The sequence below is a fragment of the Podarcis bocagei genome (assembly GCF_964188305.1).
Source record: "Podarcis bocagei genome assembly, chromosome: 7".
In the NCBI taxonomy this organism is placed as follows: domain Eukaryota; kingdom Metazoa; phylum Chordata; class Lepidosauria; order Squamata; family Lacertidae; genus Podarcis; species Podarcis bocagei.
This window is the reverse complement of record NC_138132.1, coordinates 26116931-26139300: the sequence shown is the minus strand read 5'-3', so window position 1 is coordinate 26139300 and position 22370 is coordinate 26116931.

Below are 22370 nucleotides of genomic sequence, written 5' to 3'. Positions count from 1 at the left end.
TCTGGCCTTCTGAACGAGCCTTAAGCAAGAACATAAGAGGAGCCTGCTAAATTAGGCCAACGGCCCATCTAATCCTGCACTGGAGGAGAGGGCTGCAGCTCAGTGGCAGAGCATCTGTCTTGCATGCTGAAGGTCCCAGGTTCAGTCTTCAGGTAGGGCTGGGAGAGACTCCCTGCATAAAACCCTGGGGAACCAATGCTTGTCAGTGTAGACAGTACTGAGCTGGAGGAGCTTCATAGATGTTCTTCACCCTGTTTTCGCAGCTGCCAACCAGCTACCTGTGGGAAACCCTTCATATCTGTGGTCATGTAAGGATCTTATTCATCAGTCTTCATAGACTCTAAATTGGACGGGGCAAACTCATTTTATTCCATCACCGTTCATCCATTTGGAGGTCCATTTTTAAACAGCAGCGGCAAGGGCTTTGACTAATTTAGAATCAAGGCACTCTGGCTGATAACAGTGTTTTGCAGAGCTGCAATCACTGCCTGATTGTCAATCCCGGTCTCCAGGTAATTTGCTACCGAGTTGTATTCCCCTTCATTAGCTGCATTACATCATTGTGCGGCTAAAGGGAAACGTGCTTGGATCTACATTTTCAGCCTCTCTCAGGCTACTAAAGACAGTGAAATGGGATGGTGAAAAGCCTGTTGGAAATCCAAAACTCATTGCTCTGTCGAAACCTTCTTTAATCTTGTGTCCTCCAAATGCTTTGAACTACAACTCTCGTAATTCCTGACCATCAGCCATGCAAGCTGGCGCTGATGGGAGTCCAAAACAGTTCAGGATGCTGCGATGTGATTACTGACAGGAGTGAAAACTTGCTAGCATATTACACCTGTGCTCAGTGATCTGAATTGGCTGCTGCTGGGTGAAATTCAAGGTTTCTCTATTACTATATACAGCCCTTAACAGTTTGGGACCTGTTCCCTTTGAAGAATTGCTTTACCCCATATATGCCCACTTTGATTGGCAGAAGTGGCTCTTTCACACTTGCAAGAGTGGCAGCACATACATCATGTAACTCCCAGCCTATTGATAGAAGGCAGGCATCTTTGTTGTACAGTTTTTGGCACCTCCTAAAAACTTTTTTGTTTATGCGTGCTTGCCCAGGTAAACTTAAATAACAAGTCTTGCTCAGGTACATAAATCTGACATGTATGTTAACACTCCCCCCCTTGCCCCATGCATAAACCTTTTAGGAAGCTCAGAGGGGTTTACAGAGGCCTTCCTCGTGATCATGCCTCAAGGATTAGATCTGTCTACTTCCTACTCTGCTGGCCAGTTGTCCATCTCCCCTTCTTGGGCAAGGTTCTTGAGCGGATGGTCACAGAACCAGATCCAGGTGCTCTTGGAGGAAACTGATTTTCTAGATCCATTTCAATCAGGGTTTAGGCCCAGTTCTGGCACAGAAACTGCTTTGGTCACCATGATGACTCATTTTGGAAGAGAGAGACAGGGGAAATGTGTCCCTGTTAATTCTCCTCAACCTCTCAGTGGCTTTCCGTACCATCAACCGTGGTATCCTTCTGGAGTTGGGGATGGGTGGCCACACTTTGTGGTGGTTCTGGTCCTACATGGATGGTCATCTCCAGGGGGTGATGCTTGGGGAGTACCTTTCATCCCCATGGAGTCCTCAGGGTTCAATTTTATCGCCTATAATCTGTAACATCTATATGAAACTGCTGAGTGGGGTTATCCAGAGTTTTGGAGTGCGCTGTCAGCAATATGCTGATGACACACAGCTCCACTTCTCTTTTACATCTATAGGTGAGACAGTGGAAGTGCTGTACCATTGCCTTGCCTTGGTAATAGGCTGGATGAGAGACAACAATCTGAAGCTCAATTCAGTTAAGACTGAGGCGCTGTTAGTGGGTGGTTCCTTAGACTGCATGGATGGCAGGTTGCCTGTTCTTGTTGGGGTTACACTCCATCTGAAGGAGCAGATATGTAGCTTGAGGGTCTCCTGGATCCTCTGCGGACGCTTGAGGCTCAAGTGGCCTCAGTGGTGTGGAGTGTCTTCCATCAGCTTTGGCTGGTGACCCAGCTGCCCTCATTTGGACATAGATAGCCTAACTTCTGTTTTCTATGCTCTGGTAACCCCTGGGTTAGATTACTAAGGTAAAGGTAAAGGACCCCTGACAGTTAAGTCCAGTCGCAAACGACTCTGCGGTTGCGGTGTTCATCTCACTTTACTGGCCAAGGGAGCCGACGTTTGTCCACAAACAGTTTTTCCGGGTCATGTGGCCATCATGACTAAGCCGCTTCTGGCGAAAGCAGCGCAGCACATGGAAACACCGTTTACATTCCCGCCAGAGTGGTACCTATTTATCTACTTGCACTTTGACGTGCTTTTGAACTGCTAGGTTAGCAGGAGCTGGGACCGAACAACGGGAGCTCACCCCGTCGCAGAGATTCCAACCGCCGACCTTCCAAGGCAGTTCGGAAACTTCAGCTGGTGCAGAATTCGGCAGCCAGGCTGCTCACTAGGACAAGACAGTTTTAGCATATTCCACTGAACCTGCCTTACTTTGCCATGTGATAAGGCTGCCTCTGGGGTCTGAGGCCCAGAAAGATCTGAGAGGGACCATTTCTTGGTGGTACATGCTTTGCATGCAGAATGGTCTCTGGTTCAGTCCCTCCCATCTCCATTTAAAGGAACAGGTAGCACTAGTGAGAAAGAACTCTGCCTGAAACCCTGAAGATTTGTTGCCAGTCCAAGTAGATGAGGTATGAGGAATGTTTGGCTCTCTATGACATCCCTGAATGGCAATATCCATCAGTCCCAGCAAGCATGGCCAATAGCCAGGGATGGTAGGAGTTGTAGTTCAGCAACATCTGAAAGGCCTGAATTAGAAAATATTGAGCTAGATTGAGAAACTGATTGACCTGTTATTTGGAACTTCTTAGCTTAACCATATAATTTACTTTCATGACCTTTTAAGATACCCACTCCAGGACAGACTACCAGAGACAATCTGGCCTTTAGGATAGACTACCTTTCTATGTCACATAAATCACTGGTGTGCGCCAGTTCCTTTCACTACAGACATCTCAAGCAGAGTGGAAGCTCGTGCTTCTGTGTGAATGGGGTGGACAATCATCAGTTTAAAATAACTCATTTTCAGAACTTTTCCTGGGGGTGGAGGTGGGGAATATCTTTCAAAATAGAACATCCTAATTGAGATTATGATGCATCATCTGTCTCCATCTTTTTATTTTATATTTTTAACTAGTGACTCTACCGCTGAAGCGAATGAAATGCAATATATCTCCCTTTTCTTCAGCTGGTGCTTCTGCCAGCAGAATATCAAACAGCACCAGTTATATAATAGCCCACTGCACGCCATACATGTGTAATTAGATCCCACCAGAGAAAGCAGGCAGGCAGTGGAAGGAACACCCTTTGAAGTATTTCGGGATGATGATCTTGAGTGCTCCCGTATGCATAATGGATTTTTAATTTTTTTTGGCCTTGAAATAAAACAAGGGGTTGGTCACTTGATCCTGTTGTAGGTGTCGCCTGTGGGTCTGTTTGCAAGGCTAACAACAAACCGCCCTAGGATCTTGATCACTGCTGAAGATTCAAGTTGCTCTGCAAGGGCTACAGAGCAGGGAGCTGTCTGTGGTGCTGAATATCCATTCTTTGACCCAGCAACTCTGAATGAAAGGCATTGCTAGCTCCAGGGCTCACCTTACCATCAAGCAAAATGAAGCCGTTGCTTCAGCTGGCAGATTTCAGAGCGGGAGGCTTGTCTTCCTGCCCCATATTTATCTCTCCCCAGATTTAAATACTATGCATTCACAACCCATTTTTCCTTTATTATTTTTTTTTTTTGGAAGCTTCTGGTTATCTCTTGGATATTCAGCCCCTTGGCTTCCTAGGGAGAGTGAATTTGGATATCATTGGGTTTTTTTCCTGAGTTATGGGGAAACTTGAAAGCTCCAGAACAGACCTGGGGATAAATGTGGCCTCCTCGTCTTCTCTTTCTGGCCCCCAGAACTCCTTTTGGGTGCTTTTTACATGGCTGGAATATGCCCTTGAAATCAGTTCCTGCTTCCTGCTTGCCGGATGGAGGATAGGGAGGGGTGTGGGATTGTGGAAAAAGCTCGCCTACTGTTATGAAGGTAAAATCCACATTTGTTGCTCTGCCCACTTTTTTGACCCTGCCCACCACTGTGACCCTCTGGCTGAAAAGGATTCCCTACATGGGTGTAGTCAAGTGGGGGCACCCCCCCCATCTAGTAAAACAACAGAAATACTTAACTGGCAAATCAGGTTGGTTCTGTCCCCCCTAACAAAACTCCTGCCTCCCCCAACCGAGTCCTGCTCCCCTAACAAAAATCCTGGTTATGTCCATGATTCCCTAACCCTAATCTCCAAACCATCACAGTGCCCAGGCAATTTATTCCCTGAAATTTGTAGCTGAAAAACAGCCTGAGTGATTTGGAAAATAGAGTAGGGAATCTCTTTTTGGAGAGGGGGAACTAGAAATGAGGTGAAGTCAAGAGAGCTTTGGAAAGGAAGTTACAGGATGGGGCAGTGGAAATCAAGTTGGGAATCTGGACCAGCCTTTACGGCAGCTTTCCTGCAGCTGATTTAGCCCTGCAGTATTTTGCTGGAAGTGCATAAGAGAGAAAGATGAGGGAAGAGTGCAAGATTTAGAGGGCAACTGTCTTTGCTTAGGAGTTTTAACATACACACTGCTCTTACTTGTTCTTCCCTTGCTGTTCCTGCTAGCAATGAAAAGTTCAGAGATTTTCACATTCTAATATGGCTTGTTGGGAGTGAAGCATGCCGAACCACACATTTTCAAAATTTGGGAAATGCTGTCTCTTTAACCCCATTAAAGTCAAGGAGCACATTGTAAGGAATGCCATCTGCCAATGGCTCTCAACATGATACCGGATTTTTATTTATTTAAAATATTTGTATGCCTTTCGGGATAAAGCCCTCCCAAGGTGCCTTTGAACACATACATTAATAATAGAAAATGCTAATGCGTCAGGAACATAGGGATCTGCCTTATGGTGAGTCAGAACACTGGTCTATCTAGCTGTGCGCTTTATACACTGGCTGGAAGTGGCTTTTCCAGGATGTCAAGTGGGGGGTCTTCCCAGCTATACCTGGAGATGCTGGGGATTGAGCCTGGAACCTTCTGCATGCAAAATGGATATTCTACCACTGACTGAAGAGCCTTCTTCCCCTCTGGTCTCCCTCCACCTCGCTGTTGCCTTCTCTGTTCTCTTGTTTCATATAACTGTAGAGTTGGAAGGGACCACAAGGGTCATCTAGTCCAACCCCTGCAATGCAGGAATATTTTGCACAACACAGTGCTCGAACCCACAACCCTGGGATGAAGAGTCTCGTGCTCTGCCTACTGAGTTATCCCAGTTGGTTGCTTTTAATTTTAGACTGTACTTCTTCACCAAGAGAATGGCAGGCAAAGGCTGCCATAGAGGGAAAGAGTGGAGGACAGAAGTCGTAGAAGATGCCATTCTCAATTTTTCGCAAAAAGGAAATTAAGAAGGTGAGTGATGCTGCAGGGCTTCACTTCATCAGTCACCGTGCACTTCTGATCCCCCCCCCTTTTAATTTCTTTAAAGCAACAATGCCAGAAAAGCAGCAAAAACAGCCTTTTCTGATACAAGGTGAGTTGAGGATACAGGGTGAAGCCAGGTCAAAATAATAAAAGGAAATACAGCAAAAGAAATCAAGGAAGGAACCAAGGAAGGATGGTTGTAAAGGGCCTCTGAAGGTTAATAAATGAAAGCATTGCCTCATCAATTCCTCCAGATAAAGGCTGTGCACACATCACCAGCCTAAAATTGAGCAAGGTCATATGTCCATGTCCCCCCACCCCTCTGCATTTCAAATTACATTTGCACATTAATTATTCATTCATTCATTCATTCATTCATTCATTCATTGGATGTATAGGCCACCTTTCTGCCAAGGCACTCAAGGCGGTTTACAATCTTAAAACACTAAAATAAATGCATTATATAAAGTAAAGAGTGACTGAGGAGTCTCTCATGGCTTTCTTTGGAAAAAGTCAATGGAAGCTACCCACGGCATGACACTGACTCTCAATAATGAAAGAAAACAGCTTGCAGGAGCACATGGGAATGGGAGTCCAAAACACCTGGAGGGCACAAGGCTGGGCAAGGCTGGGCCAGAATCATGTGCTCATGTATAACATGCTCTGGGCCCCAGATATGGCAAGGGGGCTGAAGTAATCCAACACACACTGGTGATTTGGACCCAGATCTTCCTGGTCTGAGTCCAACACTGGTATTTGCTAAACTGCGTCACGGTAGCTCTCATGCTGACACACAGGGCAACGCTATGTAACTGTCAGTCCGACACCCTCAATGGGAAGCCGAGCAGCTCTCCTCCAGACTGATTTGTATGGTGATGCTGCTGAACGCGCTCTCTCTCTCTCTCTCTCTCTCTCTCTCTCTCTCTCTCTCTCTCTCTCTCATACACACACATTATAAAAGAACAGAGAGTGCTCTGGTTCAGGGTGTCCTTGACCCTCTTTGTGCATTGTCATGGTGCTATTGAGCTCAAGTCACAATACGCTCTTTGCACAGACTTGGCTGAGTGTCTGGAATCTATGCAGCCTGTACGAAGCAGGCAAGCACAGCAGTGCCTTGTAGGGAACCAGTGGAGAGAGCTGGCTCTGCAAACACCATCTCATTAATCTGCATGAAGCTGAAGCAAAGCCTTTTGGTGGCGGCTGCATCTCAGACCATCCCGCCATCACTACGGCTGTCATGTGTGTGCATGTGCTTTGACACAAATCACATATTATGGGGAAAGGACAGGGAGGCGCTTGTTAACTGCAAGATCTTCAGCAGGTGTTTCTGCACCAATGCTGCAAGCATGGAGGCAGAGCATAGCCATTATGGCTAGTAGCAGTCGATACTCTTGTCCTCCATGATCTTCTTTTGAAGCCAGTGTTGTTGAACTTCATCTCCTGTTGTCCCTGACCACTGGCCATGCTGGCTATGGCTGATGAGAGCAGGCTCCGACAGCATATGGAGGGCACCATGTTGGCTACCGCTGCAATTGTTCAAACAGGCAGTAACTAGAGCATGGATCCTTGTGGCCTCATCCAGGAACAGTCATAACTGGAAACAGGCAAGCCGCACCACAGAAGTCTCTTGAGCTGCCTCTGACAAGGTGGGCTGTAGATCAGCCTTTGCCAACCTGGTGCTGCTCATGCAAAACAGAAAAGTACAGGTAAATGTGCTTCATCTGTATAATATATTCAGTTGCAAAAGTGGGCCTTTACCCATTGTTTCAAGCCTTTGCAGGATGAAATATTCTATTCCTATGCAGGAAACAGTTGCCCGTCTCTATAACTCTCCACCTACCACCAAGCCAGATTAATTAAAGACTCTTGAGCGAAGAGAATCCGGTGCTTTATTTTCCCCCTTTACATCTCTTAACAAGTGTTTTGCTTCTTAAAATAGTAATGCCAACTTGCACCTGTAATTAAGTTGCTTCCCTTTTTGAGCCAGGCAGCTGATACTAATTGCTAAAACTTTCCAGGTGTGCATGTTTCTTCCTTTCCATTTTCTTTCTCATGAGGGATGCCCTGTATTCAACAACATCAGAGCTTAATGGGGAAACCTCTGCTAATATTATGTGGGATGCTTGTCTGAGAGAGACTTGCAGAAGGCCACACGGAGAGCTTTATGGCTGAGAGAGGATTTGAACCCTGGTCTCCCTAATCCAAATGCAACACTCTGCCAACCACATTGCTCTTGGTTTTAAAAATTGTTTTATTGTTGACTGTCCTTGCTGTGGTTAATTGCCTTGGGTGCTTTGTGTCAGAAGGTGGGTATAAACTGAAATCAATCAATCACACCAGATATCATAGAATAAAGAAAACTGTAAACTGGATCATCCCTTTAATAGCTATAAATCAGGGACGGGGAACCTGTGACCTTCCAAATGTTGTTGGATTCCAGCTTTGATCAGCCTTCAGGCATAGGCAACCTCGCCCTCCAGATGTTTTGGGACTACAGTTCCCATCATCCCTGACCACTGGTCCTGTTAGCTAGGGATCATGGGAGTTGTAGTCCCAAAACATCTGGAAGGCAAAGGTTGCCTATGGCTGCTCTTATCCCATGCCTAGCAAGCATGGGTTTGAGTGGTTTTCCACTTGCCTCACTCCTGTCCCAGGGAAAACCCACTCTTTAGTGCTGAATTGGAGCAAACGTCAATCCGGAGAAAACCCAAATTGCCATTTGCTCCTATTGAGCACTATAGAGTAATTTTCCCTGGAGAAAAGCAGAAGGACAAGAGGAAATGTGAATGAGCCCTCTGTCAGCAGGGCCTGTGGTTGGGGATGATGGAAATTGTAGTCTAGCAAAGTCATAGGCTCTCCATCCCTGATCTTCAGTGGGAATCCCTGACACCACAATAAGACTGGGCTCCCTTCTTTGCATGTAGAAGGGAGATAGGGTTGCTGGTGCCAAGCTGTGCGTCTCACGTGAAACGTACACCAGGGATCATCATCAGCATTTAGTACATGCTGCTTTAGCTGTGCAGAAACATCCTTAACCAGCACAATGCAATGCTGGAGAAGGATTGACAGCAGGAACTGGATTAAGATCGTGTGGGTGTACATGAGGCATTGCACTGGCTTTGGCTTCCCTCATTTTGATTGCACCCCTCTCCAAATGAATGAGCTTCTCCCACCCACATTACTCCACACATCCGCTGGCCAGCAGCAGAGCAGAGCAGAGCAGAGGCTGCTTGCAGCTTGTTAGTGCTGCTGGGGAAATCTGGCTTGGACCTAATGGCCTGTGAGTGGATGTCTGGGGGGAGAAAGCAACAGGCTGTATATGTGAGCACAAATGCATGCACAGAGGCAAGTCTAAGAGAGTGCCTAAATGCTCAGGGAAGCACTCAGGGCTTATGACAGTGGGGCTGATGTGCCGTTTTATGAATCAACATGTGTAGGCTGTACTGAATTGGTGACTCAGCGCACTGCAGATACATTCGCTTCGCTTCTCTTTCTCCCCCCCCCCCAATGTTCTTGAGAGCACAATAGCTTTTGGACACCGTCAATTCCTGGTACTTTTGGTTCATTACCTGTCTTAACCTTTCCTGGATGCATTTGGGCATATTTCCCTCCCTCAGAAGAAGTGAGGAAGGCAGGAAGGCACTGATGTTGATGTTTTCAATAGTCAGTGAGAATTCTTCCCCTCCTCCATAACCTCAGATGTGTCATTTAAGATACAAGGTGAGAGCTGAATTTTCTCCTGGGGGGGCAGTTGCTTCTGCTACAGAATTGCCTGCTTTATTTCAAGGTAGGCTCCCTGTATGATACCAGGATGATTCCTAAGGTGGTCAAGGAAATTTCCTTATGTAAGCAGCAGAATCATTCATGCGATGCAGACTGTTTTGGACTGTGTTACTTCAGGCAGCAAGCTGGTGTGCCTGTGTGTGCCATGCTTTTGAATTCTCCCCATGGGGTGGTAGGGAACCCTTCCTATGCAGAAAATGCTAGCCTGTCAGGATGAAAGCCAGCCTATGAAATCCCTGACATGCTGGTTTCCTTTGTCCTGGGAATTTTCCTCTGCTCCCCAGGGAGGCATGCTCTATCTTGTCCTGCAGATGTTGTACCATCCAGCCCATGGAAATCAGTACCATATGATTTTGAGGCACCTGCCTCTTGGTTCTTAGATGACATGTTGACCAAGCGAAGCAAGGCAAAGTTCAGTTTCCATTTAGGCAAAGTAAAGTGCTAGTTCCCAGGATGGCAAAAAGCAAAGCTCAAGTTATAGGTAGCACACTGGATAGAGCTTCGTATGTTGCTCAGTCTCAGAATTCATACAAGCCGGCTTGAATCCTGCTTCCGCCACATAGAAACTCAAGCAGAGCTTCAGCTTAGTCTGTTAGGAGCAGCTTCTTCCAGTCACAGGGGCCTTGCTGGATTGCAACAGCTTTTGTCTCCGAGAACATGGGGGAGACTGTGCCACCCCCACCCACATGTGCAAAACCTGGCTTTCCCTGAATCATTGCTAATAGCACCCTCTTTTTTCTCCGCAGCCCAGTTCTGGTGACACAGTCCTGATTACAGTCACAGTCTGGTGACCCAGTAACCATACCTCAGCAGCCGTGTTCAGTGTTGGTCTTTGTCAGGTATGAGTAACCTGGGATGCAGCTCCCATCACCCCTGACCATTGGCCATGCTGGATGGATGGGTTGATAGCAAGTGGAGTCCAGCATCATTTGCAGGGTCACAAGTTTCCCACCCCTGAAATATAATGTGAAGGTGCTGGAAATTTTAGATGGGAGGTTCCTAGTCGCCCAACCTCAAAGGCAGAAGGAATAACTATTTAATCATGGAATGGTCAATGCTGTGCCTACCATGCATTGCTGGGCTATAACTCTCATTTCCCCTAACTGTTGGCCTTGCTGACTGGGCCAAGGATGGGAGTCATAGTTCAACAACATCTGGAAGGCACCACAAAGCTGCTAGCCATGATGACCATGCTCTGCCTCAATGGTCAGAGGCAGTAATGCTTCTGAATGCCACAGGAAGGCAGAGGGCTCTTGGGCTCAGCTCCTGCCTGTGTGCTTCCCCACAGGCACCTGGTTGGCCACTGTGAGAGCAGGATGCTGGACTAGATGGGCCAATGGCCTGATCCAGCAGAGTTCTTCTTAGGCTCTTAGTCCTGATTTAACCAGTTGACATCTGGGGTGTAGATAATATGCCCCTCTCTGCAGTAACAAACTGATGCTAAAATGTTCGGTGTAGTGAGCCAGTGTGGTGTAGTGGTTAAGAGCGGTGGACTCGTAATCTGGTGAACCGGGTTCGCTTCTCCTCTCCTCCACATGCAGCTGCTGGGTAACCTTGGGCCAGTCACGCTTCTCTGAAGTCTCTCAGCCCCACTCACCTCACAGAGTGTTTGTTGTGGGGGAGGAAGGGAAAGGAGATTGTTAGCCACTTTGAGACTCCTTAGGGCAGTGATAAAGTGGGATATCAAATCCAAACTACTACTACTACTTCTTCTTCTTCTTCTTCTTCTTCTTCTTCTTCTTCTTCTTCTTCTTCTTCTTCTTCTTCTTCTTCTAACTTTGAGGGAGCCTATGTGACCCCTGGAATAATTCAAGGGGAACAGGACTGTTAGCTGCAAGTCTCAGTGTCCCATTGCACCAGAAGCAGTTGAGTCCTGCTGGCCACATGAGCCGGAAAGCTGTCTGTGAACAAACGCCGGCTCCCTCAGCCTGAAAGTGAGATGGGCACCACACCCCATAGTCACCTTTGGCTGGACTTAACTGTTCAGGGGTACTTTGCCTTTGCCTTTACCACTACTACTACTACTAATAAAATAGAACCTCCATGTATGGAAGCAGTATACCTCTAAATGCCAGATTGCAGGGACAGAGTAGGAGAAGACCACCATCTTCATCATGCCCTGTTTGAGAGTACCCATAGGCATCAAGTTGGCTGCTTTTGGAATAGAGATTCATCTACTGGGCTTTTAAGTCTCAGCCAGTCAGCCAGCCAGCCAGCCAGCCAATAAATCCTACGTGCTTAATTAAAACTGCTGTGTGGGCTACTGAGAAGGATGGGCAGGCTGATAACCTCTCAGCCCTACTGCCTTCACTGTGGGCTCTTTGTTTTTCACCTGTGCATCTTCCCCTTTTAATTGCTTGCCTAATCCCCCCGCTTTTCCTTGTGGCCTGTTTTGGCATTGATCTGATCTGATTTGATTCTGGAGGAGATTGCGTGAGCCGGTCTGTCTGTCAACCTCCGTAAGCCCTTGAGACCTTGGGGTCCTGCATGGTTTATCGAAAGGCTGCTTTGCCGAGGTCTGATCGGCCTGGAGACTTATGTGCGGTTTCATAGCAACAGAGAGAAATAGCTGTGGTGAGGCTGGCGTGCGTATGTGAGAGACAGAGAGAGGGTCAGAGGGGGCTGCCTGGAATTATTGTCAGTGATGTGTTTGATTTAAGTTTTGAATCCTGCTAAAAAATCCAACCTGGGAAGCCTGTAAGCAGAGGATGAATGCAACAGCAACTCTCCTCACCTGTGATTCCCAGAAACTGCTATATATAAGAGACTCAAGACCTCTGACAGTAGAGTAAGAACATCATTGTCATGGCCAGTAGCCTTATCTTTCCCAGGTTGGTCTGATCCTCTTTTAAAGCCATCTCAATTTGTGGTCCTCACAGCATCTTGTGGCAATGAGTTCCATGTTTACTGTACTCTGTTTGAAAAAGTTCTTTCTTTGGTCTGTGCTGAGTCTTCCACCATTCAGCTTCAGTGGATGGCCCCGGGGTTATGATAATGAGGGGAGTCAGGTGGAAACTAGGAATGCTCTATGGTGGAAGAATGTATACAGCTGTGTGCATTATAATACTCTGTTGGTTCATCCCGGACACTGAGGTCCAGCTCTGAGGGCCTTCTGGTGGTTCCCTCACTGTGAGAAGTGAGGTTACATGGAACCAGGCAGAGGGCCTTCTCGGTAGTGGTGCCTGCCCTGCGAAACGCCTCCCATCAGACGTCAAGGAAATAAACCACTATCTGACTTTTAGAAGACATCTGAAGGCAGCCCTGTTTAGGGAAGTTTTTAAGTTTGATGTTTTATTGTGTTTTTAATATCCTGTTGGAAGCTGCCCAGAGTGGCTAGAGAGGCCCGGCCAGATGGGTGGGGTATATATTATTATTATTATTATTATTATTATTATTATTATTATTATTATTATTGTCACTTAAATAAAGCAGGCTGAGACCAGAGAGGAAATCCTGGCAGCCCTTCACTGAACAAAGGGAACACAACAGCATATATAACTTGGGGAGGAAGAAGCAGAGGCGCTTTGCCTATTTGGGAAAGGCCTTGTTGAGAAAAGTTCAACCAAATTTCCAGAGGAAAGCTGCCTCTGAGCTGCAAAACAAAACAGAGCATATGCTGCCTCTTTGAGGATCTTGCCACTCTTTGGTTGCTAAGCAACACTGCTGCCACCTGCTTGGCCAGTAGATTTACTGACAACTGTGTTAACCCCTAAGTGACAAACTGAATGATCCCTGCTGTTGCCCTTCCAGAAGGTTTGTATATACCATTCCACCTTGCTACACCCCATCTTTCACTGGCTACCATGGTTTTGCTGGTGTTGCTTGCCTAAGAAGCCAGTCCTGCAGGGCTAAGGATGTGGGCTTAGGTGCCCTAGAAGCCACATGTGTCTCTGTCATTGACTCATTGATTTGCGGGGGATGCAAAAGATGCCTCAAAGGTAATCCCCAAAGTAAATTTGCCAGTTCTGGCCATGCTCCCACTGCCTGGTGAATCACTGCACAAGGATGGCTCACTATATACTATTTAGTGATATAATCCCGTAATCATAAGAGTTGGAAGGTGCCTCAGAGGTCATCTAGTACGACCATCTGCTCTGTGCAGGATCCGCAATGCAGGATGCAACCACAGCAGGAGCCACCCATGTAGCACCTATGGATGCTATGGCACTCTTGAAGTCTTCCCTTGGCACCTACAAAGTCTCTGAGTTTACACACACACACACTGCCCCCTTGGTTATGAAGTGGTGAGGATGGGGACCTTTTTCATCCTTGAAAATCACATATTGCTGAAGGAGGACATTGGAAGAGAGCCACGCTTTGCCACTTCCTCACTCAGCTTCATGCGCATTTGATGGCTCAGATTAATTCCACGGGACCTGGCCCTTGGGGAAGTGAAGTGTGTGCATGCAACACTTTCTCCCTGGTCTCTTGGGGCGCAGGGTGGGTGATCTGGGGAAGCAGAAAGAAAACTGACCAGAGAAGGTGGTGTCCATGTCACTCACTGACGAATGGCCTCAGGTGCTTGGCAACCGCTGAAGGAAACAGCATCCATGGCAGATGGCATCCCAGCCTTGGACTAAATCCCTCCAGTGAAGGAGAGGACACTACCTCCAAGGGCAGCCGGTCCTTCTGTGGAACATCTCGTATTGTTCGGATAAAGTTCCAGTGAAACCTGCTTGCCTGAAGTTTCTACCCGTTGCTTCTAGTCATGCCCTCCTGAATCACAGAACTGTAAGTTGGAAGGGACCCCGAGGTGTCATCTAGCCCAACCCTCTGCAATGCAGGAATCCTGGCAACAGACTTCTGGTTAACAGATAGATGCACTGACTCATTGCACCACCTGAGGGTCTACCTGAGTGACCTTCCAGGTTGGGTTGGAGTACAGCTCCCCTCATCCCTTGCCAATGGCCCTGCAGATGGGAGATGAAGTCCAGCAACATGGGGAAGGTTTCAGGCTCCCCATCTTTGCTCTGGAGCAACAGCTTGGCATGTGGCAGCAGACCAGGCTGTTTGGGTGCTCAGGACCTGCTTCTTGATCCAAGGTCAAAACTGCCCACCCAGCCTCCACAATTGGCCTACAACCTGAGGGGTAGCTCAGCTGGTTGAGCATGAGACTCTTAATCTCAGGGTCGTGGGTTTGATCCCCATGTTCGGCAAAAGATCCCTGCATTGCAGGGGGCTGAACAAGATGATCCTCATGTTCCCAACTGTGATTCTGTGATCCTAAGGCCATTTCACCTAAGCCCAGTGCAGCTAGAAAGCAGCAGTTGGGAACTTAAACCCAACCCCTGATTGTTCCTTTGCTGGAGCAAAGCGTGGTCCCTCTGCTCACCAGCTGATGGGGAGGAAAAGGCTCCATTTTATAAGCGGTTTCAATGGAAATGCTTTGTGCTATTGGACCACCAAAGCCCCTTGACGCTGCAGCTCCCAAACACCTGACAACCAGCTAGCACTTGGGCACTTGGGAAGTGCTGCAAAACATGTTTCGACAGGTGAAAGGGGTAGTAGTAGTAGTAGTAATTATTATTATTATTATTATTATTATTATTATTATTATTATTATTATTATTATTTATTTGTACCCTGCCCATCTGGTTGGGTTTCCCCAGCCACTCTGGGTGGCTTCCAACAAAGATTAAAAATACACCAAAATGTCACACATTAAAAACTTCCCTGAGCAACCCACCTGACATCATGATGACATTAGGTGATTGGCAGGTACATTGCCCCACCCCCTGTCAGTTGTCCTATGTGAGTGGGGCTAGAGAAGGATGCTGCCCTCCATCCCCCCAAAGTCCCCAGCATCTGGTTTACACTGAGTGGCAAAGGCTCTCTAGGATATAAGGCTTCTGCTCCAGCCACACCTGCAGATGCTGGGGGTTGAGCCTGGGACCTTCTGCATGCCAAGCAGATGTTCTGTCACTGAGCTTCTGACTTTCCCCCTTGTTCAGATTTGCTTCTGCGTGAGCTCTGTCCTCAGACCAGTTATGATGTGTGTACTATGGGGGAGAAAACCCTCTCTCTTGCAATGTTGAGCTTGCGTAGTGTTGGTCCTTCACGTAGCCAAAGCAGCAACATCCAGAAATGAGACAAAAATATTGGCTGGAAGTGAAAAGTTTATGGAAGTGCAAGCAGCCCAATGAGGACCAAGCATGCTTGGCAACCACAGAATGCTGTCTGCCTGGGGTGGTGGAATGGAAAGCTCAGGTAAAGGGCACGGCTTGCTGGCTGGCACCTTGAACAGGAGCCTCCACACTCAGGTCCCATCCATATCCATTTAAAGCACATGGCTTTACCAAAAATTAGCTGTCATTCCTTCATTGCAGTGAGTTGGACTAATGACCCTCGGGGTCATTCCAACCCTACAAATCTGTTACTGTATAGTATGGATCTTTTCTCAGTATTTATAGCAGGTCATAGGTAAAGGTAAAGGGACCCCTGACCATTAGGTCCAGTCGCGGCCGACTCTGGGGTTGCGGTGCTCATCCTGCTTTATTGGCCAAGGGAGCCAGTGTACAGCTTCTGGGTCATGTGGCCAGCATGACTAAGCTGCTTTTGGTGAACCAGAGCAATGCATGGAAATGCGATTTACCTTCCCGCTGGAGCGGTACCTTTTTATCTACTTGCACTTTGACGTGCTTTTGAACTGCTAGGTTGGCAGGAGCAGGGACCGAGCAACGGGACCTCACCCCGTCACGGGGATTCAAACCACCGACTTTCTGATCAGCAAGTCCTAGGCTCTGTGGTTTAACCCACAGCACCACCCGCGTCCCTGTATCAGGTCATAGAAGCATAGAATTGTATAGTTGGAGGGGACTCTGAGGGTCATCTAGTCCAACCCCCTGCAATACAGGAATCTCAGCTAAAGCATCCCTGACAGGTGGCCATCCAACCTCTGCTTAAAAACCTCCAAGGAAGGAGATGGTTCCATGATCAAACAGTTCTTACCAGATTCCACAGTGGGCTATTTTCTGAGCTTCAGCAAAAGCGAGGGAGCCGCTCTTTACCACTCCTGCCTCCCATCCTGCTCTCCTTCATTCTTGCAGGTGACCCCCCAGGTTGAAAGATGCTGATGCATGTGTCTGCTCATGAATGCTCACAATTGTGTGTGTACCCAGAGACAGGTCCTCTGCTTCTCAAGGAACCTTCTTGCCATTAGCCTTGAAAGGCTTCCATCCTTGAGGGAGTCGTCATTAGCCGTGGTAATTTCCAGAGCTCATAAAACAAGGAGTAAAAAGAAAGTGTGCGGGTGACGGGGGGGGGGAGAGGAGGAAACCCATTAAAGTGATTATTAATATTCCAGGCACCTATGCAGAGAAGCTGCAGAGTGTTTACGCTGCGATCCCTCGGCGCAGGATGAGGTGTCAGCTACACAGCGCAGGAGGGTGTTGTGGTCTCCAAAGGTTCTGCACTGCTAGGCTTACAATTCATCCCCTCAGACGCACAAATGTTTCATTCAGAACTGCAGCAAAAAAGGAATCAATACTGTCGTCTTTAACACTTTAACACTGCAACTTCTGTAGGCATTCTATAGGCATTTTAATTGCCCCCTCTCTCCCCAAACCTGGTAGACCCAGAGAGCATCGTTCTAGCATCTATCCCGCATGCTACGGACATTGCCTTTCCCCCTCACCTGCCAGGGTTCCTGTGCCATTAGCAGCTTGCAAAACAGGTAGGCATTCAGCAGGTGAAGTGCACCTTCAAAGCAGCATCTGTTGAATTCTTACCAGTTGTGGAGCTGCTCACCTCCATGCCAGGAAAGATAAAGAGACATGAGTCCTTTGGATTGCACAGGTTGCTCAGATTTCTAAAAAAACAAAAAAAAACCCAGCACCCCAAATTTATATACAACTGTAAAGAAAAATTCAGGTTGAGACCAGGCTCTACAGCCCACACAATGGACAAAGGTGTGGAATGCAGTGCTTAGGAATTCCCTCCCCTACCTAGCTGGATGGAACTAGCATTAGGAACAACTTGTGTGACAGCCGCACCTTACATTTAAAGCACATGGCTTCCCCCAAAGAATCCTGGGAGTTATAGTTTGTTAAGGGTGCTGGAAATTGTAGTTCTGTGAGGGAGTAAACTCAAGTTCCCATTATTCTTTGAGAGGAAGCTACCACTGTTGAAGTCGTATAAATGTAGTTTAAATGCACAGTGCGGATGCAGCCATAGGAAGCTCCCTTGAAGCAGGTCCAACTTTCCATGTTGCCTGGTTGCATAGTTTACTCTGACCGGCAGCAATTCTCTGGGCAGAAGTTCTTTCCCATCCTGTGGTACCAGGGGTATTTTAACTGGAGATGCCAGAGGCCATCTTGTAGCTCCTTGAAGACAGATATGCCTTTAGAGTTCTATGCATGCCCAGTTCTAAGCATGAAGGGTTTTGCCCAAAACTTACTGAAGAACCCATGAAGGTCAGAGTACGCAATCCCTATTACACCACTTCCACAATTTCTTAAACATCTGAGAAGGGATCTCTCTCATCACACCTACACCATACATTTAGACCACATGGCTTCCCGAAAGTACCCTCTGGGAACTTTAGCTTACCACTGGCATAGTGCTACAGTTCCCAGCACCCTTACTAAACTACAGTTTTAAATGTGTGTTGGGTGTGTTTTCAGGGTACAGTGTGGGTGCTCTTCCCTTGTTCCGTAGGGCACCCCCTGCTGGGTGAAGCAAGGATTGCTGCAATGGGTGGGACCTTCACTGAGTTTTTCTTTCATCTATCCCTTCCTTGACAAACTGCTGGCCACTCAGCTGTGGTGCTTTGCTTAGAAAAAAGCATGTGTCTGCCTGAAAGACTCCCCCTGGTGACTTACCACCACATGGAGCCCTTCTCCCCCATCCCAGATGTGTGGCAGTGTTCATCAGCACATGCTCAGAGGGACTCTTTTTATAATTCACGACGGCCCGTCTTCTCAGTGCTGAGCCCTAGTGTTTCAAAGCACACTCCACAGAGGTGCTTAGCTTGAATGGAAACCCCCTTAGGTCACGCTAACCCCATGCCTGGCCTCCCAAAGACCACCCGCTCTCAACCCCCCCCCCCCGCCCGCCTCTTCTCCTTGAGTCAGACTGCAAAGCAAAATTAGACGTGGCTCATTCTCCAGGGCCCAGTCAGCTGCCGCCTTTGATTAGGATTCTACGCACCGCCTCCCTTTCCCCACCTCTGATGAGCTGTCAGAGCAGAGTTGGCAGCGGGGAAGCATCACTGTGGTGGCATTGTTGTTGTTGCTGCCGCTGCAGCGGTGGATTTTTCCTTTCCCGGGGATGAACGTCACCAAGCGAGGGTGTGGGGACCCCGTCACAGCATCCCTCCTCGCTGTTTTGGCTCTCGCACCGATTCCTAACCCAGCAGTAACAGCCCACTCATTAGGCCTACCAACTCAGATGCCGCTGCCGCTGCTGCTGCTGCTGCAGTCGCCAGAAGCCAGGTAGCTCTCCCATTCAAACCCAGAAGCTTTGCTAGCAATGTCTTATACTCAGCCAGACCAATTGCCCTTTTCAGCTCAGGGCTGTTGGCACTAACTGGCAGCAACTGCAGGGTTTGGGGCAGGGTTCACGCCCAACCCTACCTGGAGATCATAGAATTGTAGAGTTGGGACCCTGTGGACTATCTAGTCCAGCCCCTGCAATATGGGAATATGCAGCTGTCCCATACCATTTTGAGGAAGGGGGGGGGGAATCCTGTTTCCAAATAGGCATTTGTTCAAGCAGGACATCTGTAGCCAGTCTAAATAAGAAAGGACATTCTGGTTTCCCATACATTTGGAGCTCAGAGGTTAAACTTGGAAATGAAATTTCTCCTGCGGGTTTTACTTAGCTGAAGCAGAAACAACAACAACAACAAACAACAACAACATATTATTATTTATGCCCCGCTCATCTGGCTGGGTTTCCCCAGCCACTCTGGGCGGCTTCCAACAACATATTAAAATACATTGGTCTGTTAAACATTAAAAGCTTCCCTAAACAGGGCTGCCTTCAAATGTCTTCTAAAGGTCAGATAGTTGTTTATTTCCTTGACATCTGGTGGGAGGGTGTTCCATAGGGCAGGTGCCACTACCGAGAAGGCCCTCTGCCTGGTTCCCTGTAACTTGGCTTCTTGCAGTGAGGAAACCGCCAGAAGGCCCTCAGCACTGGACCTTATTTGTTTACAGCATGAATGCTCCAGTTCATTTGCTTTACATGTTCATTATGGTTCTTCCCACAAAGGTGCTCCTCCTCCCATTTCTAGCGCCCTGACTCAGTTGCTGAATCTTCCATTGGGAGCCATGATAATCTGCTCAGGAGGTTCCCATCCTCAGAAGGTGGTGGACTCTCCTTCCTTGCAGGTTTTTGTGATACAGGTTGGATGCTCATCTGTCCTGGATTCTTTAGCTGTGATTCCTGAATTGCAGGAGGTTGGACCAGATAACGCTTATTAACTCATTCAACTATATTTTATGCTGGGGTGGGGACTGAGTAGAAGGGAAGGAATCGCCAGATTCTGAAGAGAGCCATTGTGGTGTAATGGTTAGAATGCTGGACTAGGACCTGGGAGACCAGGGTTCCCAACCCCCCTCAGCCATGAAGCTCACCTTGGGCCAGCCACCATCTCTCAGCCTAACCCACCTTGCAGGACTGTTGTGATGATAAAATTGGGAGAGAGCCATACATGCCACCTCAAGCTCCTTGGAGGGAAGCTGTGGTGTAGATGTCATCATAATCCAGAAAAATAAAAAGTTGAGTGGCAATTTGGACTGATCAGGTGATGAGCCTGAGATTTGCCGGACCATATTAGGAGCTGATGGATTGGTGTGCAGCACCCCTATGTGGTGAACCACTGAACTGCATGTGGCAGCCTTCGTAGTGAAATACCTTAAGCCCCTGTAACAATCCATCTAGATCTCCACTGAATTCTGCTCTTTTTCTGCATGGAATGTTGATACTTATATTATCTCTTTCCCCTTTCCTTTGTATTTTATAATACATCACATATACTACATGTGTATGTTCTTCCGTGCAAGTCTCTTGGAGACCCGTTAGGCGACAAGCTACAAATAAGTTTAATAAATAACACTACATAATAGATAAAAGATACTGAATCAACACGAACAGCCCTGCATCGTCCAGTCTTTGGCAACCTGGTGCTTTGGAACAACAGCTCCCATCAGCCCCAGCTGGAGGGTGCAAAGTTGGAAAAGGCTGCCCTAGTTGGTGCATCCACTTCCATGCCAGCACACTTTCCTCCTCCTCCTCCTCCCCCCCCCATCTGTCAGATCATGCATGGAAATACCCATGCAATCAAAACAGAAGCTGCCAGTGCAGCATTGGGAAAAGACCCCCCAGGGAGCAACTTCAAGGCAGTGCCAGCTGTGCCACAAGTAACCTGTTATTAACCCAGGGAAAATAGGAAGCTGCCTTATACCGAATCAGACCATTGGTCCATCTCGCTCAATACTGTCTACACTGCCTGAGCTTCTCTAGGGTTTCCAGCAGGCCCTGCTCGGAGGTGCTGGGGCTTGGGCTTGGGACGTTCTGCATGCAAAGCAGATGCTCTATCCCGGAGCTACCATTGCTCTCACAGGAGGGGTGTTACTGCAGAACAACCAAATAATAAATGCAGGTATCCGAATGTGCTTAAATGTTACTTCAGTGGATTCCCTCTTTTGCAGTTGGGGCCTATATGTACTCATGCTTGATGGCCACTTCAGGTCCACCCGGTGACATGTGAACCTAAGAAGCTGCCTTGTACCAAGTCAGGCTATTGGTCCATCTATCTCGGCATTGTCCACACTGACTGGCAACATCTCTCCAGAGTTTTGGATAGTAGTTTTTTCCAGCCCTCGCTGGAGATGCCAGGGATTGAACCGGTGACTTTCTGCATTCAAACAGATGTTCTGCCACTGAGATATAGTCCTTCCCCTGGTTCCCACACACCACAGGAATCATGGGAAGTGGCTTTATGCCAAGTCGGACTAGCTAAGTATTGTCTATGCCAGGGGTTGGAAACCTTCGGCCTGCCAGGCCTCCCCATTTGATATCAGATGTGAGATGATGAAGGGTAAAGCAGGGCCTGCAATGGAACCACCAGCACCTGGGGTCCCAAAGGATCCTTTACCCTGGAACAAAGTGTGCTTTCAACTACCCATTGGAAGCTGATGGTGCGGTAGGTGCACACTTTGCACAAGGAGAAGGAAGTGGTTTGATGGAACTGCTTCTCTCTCCCAGTCTGCTTATATACCACCAGGGGGTGGGGGAGATCAAGGGAATAAGTCTTTCTCCTCTTTCTCCCCGCCCCCCCCCCCGCAGCTACTGCTCCTGCTCCTGGTGTAAACAAGAGAAGAAAGCCCGGATTTTTAGAACACAGGCTTTCTTCTCTTCCTCCTCCAGGGCAGGAGAGCCACAAGTAGAGAAATCTTTCTCAGCTTCATTCCCTAAGGGATTTTGACAGGTAGCTGCCAATTTTGGCCCTTCAGGCTGATCTGGATAAGGATCCTGTCTGTGGAGCTGAAAAAAGATTCCCCACCCTTGGTCTACACTGGGTGGCAGTGGCTCTTCAGGGTGTTAAGCACAGAAAGATTTCTTGTACCACCCCTACTTGATTTTCCTTTCAGGTAGGTAGCCGAGTTGGTCTGACGCAGTCAAAATAAATAAAAAAATTAAAGAATTGTCCAGTAGCACCTTAGAGACCAACTAATTTTGTTCTGGGTATAAGCTTTTGTGTGCAAGCACACTTCTTCCGATGCACTGAAACAGAAGTCACCAGACCCTTATATAAAGTGGGAGGGTGGGGTGGGGTTTTTCTCAGAAGGATAGTAGGAGATGGGTGATTGACTCAATGGGTATGGCAAATCTGTTGACGACTGTTAACGACTGCAATTAGTCCTTGGGGGGCGGGGAGCAATGGATAGTATGCAGATGACCAAAAATAGCTTTAGCATATGTAATGAGACAAGAATCCAATATCTCTATTCAGACCAGGTCTCTCCATAGTTTTCAGTTTAGTAATAAGTTGTAATTCAGCAACTTCTCTTTCAAGTCTAGAATTTCAGAAATAGACTT